This window comes from Etheostoma spectabile, unplaced genomic scaffold, assembly GCF_008692095.1.
Source record: "Etheostoma spectabile isolate EspeVRDwgs_2016 unplaced genomic scaffold, UIUC_Espe_1.0 scaffold00569455, whole genome shotgun sequence".
NCBI lineage: Eukaryota > Metazoa > Chordata > Actinopteri > Perciformes > Percidae > Etheostoma > Etheostoma spectabile.
The window spans coordinates 30,174-39,439 of record NW_022605139.1 but is presented as its reverse complement, the minus strand read 5'-3'; the positions used below and the strand labels follow the sequence as shown (position 1 = coordinate 39,439).

Here is a 9,266-nt window from a genome sequence, read left to right as displayed (position 1 = left end):
TAGGACTCTACAACACTTACTAGTAAATGATATGCCATGTAGAAATATCACTTTTTCCCAAAAAATGATTCATGAGTTTAGTGATGCTATTATTTGAACACAACTGTACATCAAAGCTATTTTTTAAACATCCATGACCACGACATATGCTCCTGTGTTTTTCAGAGGAGTCAGTGATGCTCAGCAGTTTTATTCCAGAGCACAGCAGAAAGCTCTGCTGAGCTTCAGAAATGCTTCAGGAAATGGAGCTTGTGTGGACAATACCACATTACACTACCATATTACTTACTTACACAATACTGCTGGCTATACAAGTTTGATTTAGCAAAAACAACAACCTAAAACAAAAGGTCAAAGGTCAACTGGTGCCCCTCATTGCTATTGCCTATCAGGAACAATAGTTCCAATTCACTTTACTGGAGTAGAGCTGTTCCAGCAACCTGAAGACAACACGGTAACCCCTACAGATACCAGTGAGAGCTAAAAATCTGTGGGAAAATGTTACAGTTACAACTTTCCCAGCACTAAAATCCCGGATGATCCCCAATTTGTTATCGGCTGGCTAAAGGCTGGCAACAAAATGGAGGCCACACATAAATTGATCAAAAGTAGTTTATTTATCACAAACTAACCAACAATGGATGCATGGATTCCCATAATGCAACTCCATAATAGTGATGTTGGCAGATAATTAACCCTCATGTCGTCCTCGGGTCAAAATGACCCGTTGTCCTACATCAGTGTTCTTTTTAATTACCCAAAATAACATGATTGATTCCACACAGCGCTCTTGCCAAGTACAAATCTCTACTTTCATTATTTTGGGGTGTCTTATTCAATTTATAGCATTTGGAGAAAACGTTGAAGTGTTTTTTAAATAGTTTTGAGTAAAGTTGACATATTCCAGTCTGTGATTATCATCAACATCCATTCCTTTAATTTAAGTCTCAATAATTCCTAATTATGCTTTTCTCACTCAAACATTAGGTATAATTTCCTATACATGAGTTTATTGACCATAAATCCAAAAATAACTGTAAAAAAGTAAATTAATAAGTGGTGTAATGTATTGTTAAACGTCAAAAAGTGACAAAAACTGAAGAAAAATTTAAAACATTCATACAAGCCTCAACAAAGTGTTGATTTTCAATTTTAAAGGAAGACAACACAAGGGTTAAGAAAAGTATTGCGTCAGTCAAACAATGTTCCATAGACATGCTCTAAAGTTGTTTCTAGTTTAAGCTCTACAGCATGGCACCTCACTAACTCACTCTCTTGGTTTTTCTCTGTTGATAGAAACGGAGAGGAAGAGGAGTCAAACGTCACCGCTGTCAGCACTGTGACAAATCCTTCACATCAGGATATTTAAAGATTCATCAGAGAGCTCACACTGGAGAGAAGCCTTACAGCTGTGATCAATGTGGGGAAACCTTTTCTCATAGTGATAGCCTTAAAAAACACCAGCGCATTCACACTGGAGAGAAGCCTTACAGCTGTGATCAATGTGGGGAAACCTTTTCTCAGAGGGGACACCTTAAAACTCACCAGCGCATTCACACTGGAGAGAAGCCGTACAGCTGTGAACAATGTGGGGCAGCGTTTTCTCAGAGTTGTGACCTTAAAAGACACCAGCGCATTCACACTGGAGAGAAGCTGTACAGCTGTGAACAATGTGGGGAAACATTTTCTCAGAGTGGTAACCTTAAAACTCACCAGCGCATTCACACTGGAGAGAAGCCGTACAGCTGTGAACCATGTGGGGCAGCGTTTTCTCAGAGTTGTGACCTTAAAAGACACCAGCGCATTCACACTGGAGAGAAGCTGTACAGCTGTGAACAATGTGGGGAAACCTTTTCTCAGAGTAGTAGCCTTAATACTACCGGCGCCTGACTCACTGGAGAGAAGCCGTACTGGTGTGAACAATGTGGGGAAACCTTTTCTCAGAGTAGTAGCCTTAATACTCACCGGCGCACTCACACTGGAGAGAAGCCGTCTGGTGTGAACATGTGGGGAACCTTTTCTCGTAGCAGTAACCTTAAAAGACACCAGCGCATTCACACTGCCCGTCGTTGTGAACATGTTTCAGAGCCGAGCTGTTTCCTCCTCCTCATGCCCTGATAGCTGTGTTGTTATATTCTGATCTTCTCTCCACATTGAAGGCTGACCAGCAGTAACTTTATCTTCTGAGCAGCATGTATGTTATTGTGGATCAGCTGGACTGTTTTCTGCCTTTCTTCAGAACCCTCTACCATTTAGGCACCCGAATCGGTGCCTGAACCCATAATTTTAAAAAGATATCTTTTAAATGTATATGTTTAAAAAAAAAAAAAAGGAGCACAAAAAGACAGTAAGCAACATTTAAGAATGGCTTGTTTATTTCTATATGGTCCAAATTAAATGTAAAAAAAATGTAATAATATCGTAAATTGCTGCTAACTGACAAAACAACCACTAGATGGAAAAGGCAGCGCTGGTATTTCAGTAGCACCGAAATGAGGCCCCAAAATCCCGTTACTATTCGGTCCGACCGGGTGTTAAGGCACCGGTGCCGTACTAGGAGAAGCCCAAAGGAGAAACATTAAGACGTTTAAAGACATTTGGAAACTTTTTTTATTTTGGTTTTATTTTGTAAAACTTTCTTCTCATCTCTTAGAAAACATACACATTTTTTTTGGCTGACAAGATGTCAGTGTAATTTCATTTTAGGAATACATTTTTGTCACCCTTATAATGTAAATTGTTCAAACAGTCCTCTCATCATTACCAACACACTAGAAGTTGGCCATTTTTAATTGTACGCCTTCAAGTTATTGTTGTTTTGTAGTTTCTTATGTTTGTATTGTACTGTTAAAATGCCTAAATTTTTAATAAGGGCAATAAAGTGCAATTTGTTTACCTTTTACGAGTGCAAGCCTTTTTCACAGCTTAAAAGAAAACAAGGTCCTCTTCTGAAAATGCAAATCTAAATCAGTTCATCTGTCATGGTGTCGTCCTTCCTGGTCTTAGTGTAGCTATGTATGTTTTCAAAAACTGGCAGATGATCACTGACAAATTTGTTATTAGTCCACTTTCAACTTTATAGACAGTGACGTTGGTAAATATATTATCAATTAGTGTAGAAGTATTGGTTGTAATTCTGGTTGGTCGAGTGATTGAGGGATACAAACCGGGGCTGTACACAGATTATGAACTCTGTTGTTTTGTTGTGGTCTTGTGGGTTGAGCAAGTCAATATTAAAATCTCCGCAGATAAAAAACATTTTTGTATTGCTCTACTGAATATTTCTGTGATTTTTTCCATAAAACATGTCATTATTCGATCCCGGTTTCCTATACATGCAGCTAATTAGAATGTTTTTTGATTTTTTCCATTTCAATTTGTACTGTGATGCGTTCCATGATTGTATCTAAAACAAAATACATTTTAGTAACTATTTGACATTATATCTTTGGTCAATATATATGCACCCCCCCACCCTTTGATTGTTTCCTATTGATGAATGACAGTTCATATCCCTAAATCTCCACCAACTCCGGTTGTTCTACCGTGAGCCAAGTCTCTGTTATTGCAAATGCTGTGACATTTTGTTCCTTTTGTTTCAGGTACTGTTTGAATTTTAAAGGTTGCAATAAGCTCCTGCAGTTAAAAGTCAGCCCATGAAGTTTGATGTAAATTTTACAATTTCTTGCCCATGTGCCTGGATCTTGTTTTGTTCTGATGCATATTTCTTGGCAATATCAGCATTTTTCTTGCTGAGCTGTTCGTTGATGTAAACTTGGGTGCCTTTAATTTCTTCCTTGTTGAGGAGTGCTGACTTTTTCTTCTTGTGGTCTTTCTGTGGTGAACCGGATTATTACCGATGGAGTGGCCGTTTTGTTTTTGCTCGGCAGAGTATGACAATCCTCAATGTCGCTGTCAACATAATGCCTTTGAAATCCAAAAAGCATTGGGCTGTTTTTCCAGCGTCTCCTCTCGCCTTCTCCTGGCAGGGGGTGTATTCAATCTCCTCAACCCTCATCTGGTAGGATTGCTTGTTCTTAGGCAACATATTCTCCTGGGCCTGGTGGGGGCTGGCTGCACCAGAGCACCTGTGATGTCAGGTTTTCATTCTCCACCTCTTGGCTGGATCTGGCCATGTCGTAAATAGGGGGCCGAGGCCTCAAATTGAGAAATATTGGCATGATATTTAAATTACGATCGTTTCCAGCCGCTACATTTATCAATGTACAATCATTCTTACTCTCTGACTGGTGTGATACGATGTTTCGTGAATCTCATGTAAGCCTGTCGCAAGAGGGTTCTGTGCTCATATCTGTTGCTGGTCTACATTAGTTGATAATTGAAGCCATTAGCTCTAAGGATGTGCTTCAATACATAACTGAAGTGGACACACTAATGAGTAGCACAGTGGTGCAATTTGATCACCTTGTCATAAGCTAAAGCCTTTTCCAAGCTAAAAGAAACAAGGCACTCTTCTGCAAAGCGCACAGCTGGGGCTTGAGAGCACTTTGAGGTGCAGTGTGATTTTTTTGGCTTCGGGTGTGAGCCCAAATAGTTTTCGAACAACAAAGACAACATAGCGATCAGGCGGTGGTAACCGGGGTATTGAAGTCCCGTCCATGCAACCGATGGATATGATCATAAACTGTATACAGCCCAACTACTTACCAATCACATCACTGGAAAGCAGCATTACTACAGGGTCCTGATAGGTAGTGGATGTCGATTTGTCAAAATGGACAGTAAACTGCCAGAACATGATTTTCCTCGAGAACATTACTTTTCATGGCGCTGTCAACAACTTTTCCAGCAGTTATATCATTATTCATTTCACCATGGAAATCAGGTTGAGGGTCATAATCTCTTGATGCATCACCCTTTCCAAGTGTCTACTATTGTGTCATTGTGTATTGTGACAGCAGAAGAGAGTTAGCAAAAGATGGTTTCAATCCACTGACCTCAGGGTTGGGGGCCCAGCACACTTTCACTGCGCCACTCTGCTGAAATTCCCCAGATGGGACTTGAACCCACAATCCCTGGCTTAGGAGGCCAGGGCTTATCCATTAGGCCACTGGGGCTTCACATGCATCAACTTGACCAGTTCAGAAGAAATACATATAGATAGATAGATAGATAGATAGATAGATAGATAGATAGATAGATAGATAGATAGATTTTATTGATCCCAAGAAAAATGGGAAATTCCTGTGTTACAGCAGCAAAATCAGTCACAAAGCACAAATATAATATAAATGAAATACTAGGAAAAATATACATAATACAATATACATGAAATAATAATACGAATGAAGTAAAAAGAACAAATATTTGAATATGTACAGGATGGGGGAACAAAAATGTGCAACTGCTTAAATATATGTTAAATGTAAATGTAAATAAACCAAATTGTGCAGGTTGCATTAGTGCAGTAGTGTGGTGTCCAAAAGTCTCATCTACTACCCAGTGATGACGTGTTAAAAAGTGTTATTGCTTGTGGAAGGAATGATTTCTGTAGCGGTCCGTGCGGCATCGAAGCTGTCGGAGCCTCTTAGAGAAGCTGCTCCTCTGTTGGACCAGAGTGGGGTGGAGAGGATGGTCAGGGTTATCCATGATAGATAACAGTTTGTTCAGTGACCTCCTCTCCACCACAGCTTCAAAAGTGTCCAGTTTGCAGCCGATCACGGAGCCAGCCTTCCTGATCAGTTTGTTCAGTCTGTTTGTGTCGCTGGCTCCGATGCTGCTGCCCCAGCAGATGGCGGAGGAGAACAGAGCGCTGGCCACAACAGACTGGTAGAAGATCTCCAACATCCTGCTGCACACGTTGAAGGATCTCAGCTTCCTCAGGAAGTATATATACAGTTCTCGAGCCATAATGAAACAGTAACCTTGACCTTTGCTTTCCAAAATCGAAATCAGTTCATCCGCGACTCCAAGTGGTTATGTATGCCAAATTTAAAGTGTTTCCCTCTAGGCGTTCAGAGATGTGAGTGCATTCACAAGAATCGGATGGAAAGACATGAGGACCCGGTCACCTTGACATTGAACCTTTGACCTCCAAAATTTCATCATTTGATTTGCGAGTTCATGTGAATGTTTTTGCAACGTTTGAAGAAATTCTCTCAAGGGGATCCTGTGTTATCACATTCACAAGAATGGGAAGTGCGTACGTATGTGGAGATGGTCGGACAAACCAAAAGCATAATACTTCTAGCAACAGCTGGCGCTGAGACATAACAAGAAACAAAAAAAGAGGTGGGGGAGACAGAGTTAAACCCTGACAGAATAGAGAACTACAGACAAAAGATGTGAAATAGTCCCAAGTGTGACCAGAAGAATTGGAAAAAAACTAGAACTATAACAGAGAAACCTTCCATCAAGAAATCTTTATTGTGCTCACATGGGCCCTCATTTATGAAACGTGCGTACAACCTAAAACAGGTATAGGACAGATGTACACCGATTCCTACGCAAAGTTCGGCATTCATCAATTTAAACGTGAGCGTAGGCTGTGAAAAAATGTCACGTCTGGTCTGACCTTGTGTAAGCAAGTTTACCCAGACACCGTCATCAGATTTAAGAGTAAACTAAAAACTCTCCTTTTTGATAAACCTTATAGTTAGGGAGTAAATGTGCTGTATTTATATAGCGCTTTCCAGTCTTAACAACTGCTCAAGGCGCTTTTACATCTACAGGAAACATTCACAATTCACACACTGGCTGCCGTACAAGGTGCCACCTGCTCATCAGATAAACATTCACAGTCCGATGCGCAGCATCGAGGGCAACTCGGGGTTCAGTGTCTTGCCCAAGGAAACTTCAACAATGACTGCAGGGGCAGGGATCAAACCACCAACCTTCCGATAGGCAGGCAACCGCTCTACCACTGAGCCACAGCCGCCCCGGAGAGAGGAGTCGCAGTGATTGCCTAGATCGGCGGGGGACGGTGCATAGCCGCAGACATGGCACTCCTTCTCTTCTCTGCTTCTCTTCATAGTCGTCAGATTAATTTACCATATAATCAATAGTATAATAAAACTAGGGGAAGGCAGTGCAGTAGAGCCCAATCTAGCAGGGGAGAGTTCTAGCCCGACCAGGCTCCTCTCTTTATCCTGTCTCTCTTAGTTATACTGAAATAGTTTTAGACTGCCGGGGGACTTCCTTTGACACACTGAGCTCCTCTCTCCTTTGTCTTTCCATTTGTGTGCATCCATGTCCCAGAAGTGCTTGTTACCAACCTAGCTCTGGCGTGTCATTCCCCAGTGTCTTTTGTTCTTTTTCCCCCGGCATGTTTCCTTGGATCAGGGAGGCTCCAAAATGATGCTTGCAGCTGTCGCCATGAACCTGCTATGAATCATGCGATGCCCTGTTACATCCTGCTACGCTCTGCTGTGCCTTGTGACACCATGCAGTGCCCTGCTATGCCATGAACTACTACAAACCACTATTTCTAGTCACTGTTCCATTGTCTTTTTCTGTGACTGTTATTGCCAGTCTTCATTTTAAACCCAACCGGCCATCTATCAGAGGTTTCTTCCTAAAAGGGATTTGCCCAGAGAGCAGTGGGAGCTATACGAAGGAGACAGGGGATTACTTCTCGCTGTCAAAAGGTATGGTGTTATGTTTGGCAATGATACTCAATACAGGAAACATGACAATGCAAATTCTCTGTCTCTCTCTTACTTACACACACACACACCCACACACACACACACAATCACACATACCTGGTGTGAAATTAGAAAAAATAAAATAAGAACCAAAAACAAAGTTATTACTAGAATACAACAAGAAACAACAACACAAGCGCAAATGAGTAGGAGCCAAGTTACCACAACAGTGCATGTAATGATCTGGCGCTGAAGAGGCGGTCAGCCCGGGTTTATGTATTGCAGTGGGTGATGAGTGATGAGGAACAGCTGAGTGGATGATGGAACGTAGATGGAAAGCCACGCCTCTAGATCCCCTGGAACGCCCTCACGGCAAGACAGACAGGACACACAGAAGAAAGGGAAGACACAACACAGGTTAGGGAATGCAGCAGACCACAACACTTAGCCCTCATGAGAGGAAAAATGCACCAGATGACCTTCTATCCAAGCAGGGAGATGTTATAGAAGTTATATATCATAACTTTAAAGATAATTGCAAATTGTTGACCCAATTTTCAGTTTATTTCCCACCATAGGATTTGGCCTGTATTGCACATTGCCTTGACATCCCGTGCAATGTATTGCCATTGTCAAGCACATTGCCACCCTGCTGACTTTCTTCCATGTCTCCATGTCTTCATATATTTGGGCTGACAGTTGAGAAACCTTCCCTTGTTAACTATGAAATGGATGACTGAGAACCTGCTATATCATGACATAGACTTAGACTTAGACTTAGACTTAGACTTCTCTTTATTGATCCTTTGGGATGACTCCCGCAGGAAATTGAAAGTTCCAGCAGCAGTTTTTAGCAAGAACAAAGAAATAAAAAATAGATAAAAAGCCAGTATAAAGACAACAAAATCAACAAAATACCAATAAAAATTATAACAACTATAAGAACATTTGTCAAATAAACAAAGAAAAGACCATAAATTATTATTAAAGTGTCAGTGTTTAGTCCAGTGTTAAAAATTATTATAAAGTGACCAGGTGTGAATTTAAGTCCAGGTGTGCATGTATGTATGTGTGTATGTATGTATGTATGTATGTATGTATGTATGTATGTATGTATGTATGTATGTATGTATGTGTGTGTGTATGTATGTATGTATGTATATATGTATGTATGTATATATGTATGTATGTATGTATTTTCCTCTCTGCCCTCTCTGCTCTGACATGTTTGATTTACTATATTATAATTTTTGAGACAGGTCCTACTGAAAATCTGCTGGAGCAGTCAGGATGGCCGAGCGGTCCAAGGCGCTGTGTTCAGGTCGCACACACTCACCACTGATTAAACTGACTACCACCATCATTGAATTATCATTTCTTTTGTTGTGGTCATAGTCTTGAATTTCATTCAACCTTTGAACACAGTCTTTTGTCTCCCCTTTTCATGGGGTCATGACAAAGCATCTAGGGTCAATCTTAGCCTTTGAGTGAATACATACGTTTCCGAAAACATAGTTTTTATTGAGATTAAAGACCAAATTGTTACTTTTTCCAATATTTGCCCAACCATTGCAAAAACTTTCATAGCCTCGTTGGCGCAGTTGGCAGCGCGTCAGTCTCATAATCTGAAGGTCGTGAGTTCAACCCTCACACGGGGCA

At 41.0% G+C, this 9,266-nt stretch overlaps 1 non-coding gene across 1 annotated transcript; it reads left to right on the top strand.

Annotated features, from left to right (window-relative positions):
- Positions 1–9,193: 9,193 nt before the first annotated feature.
- Positions 9,194–9,266, top strand: trnam-cau (transfer RNA methionine (anticodon CAU)). The gene has a single exon. It is a non-coding gene; the product is annotated as a tRNA-Met (tRNA).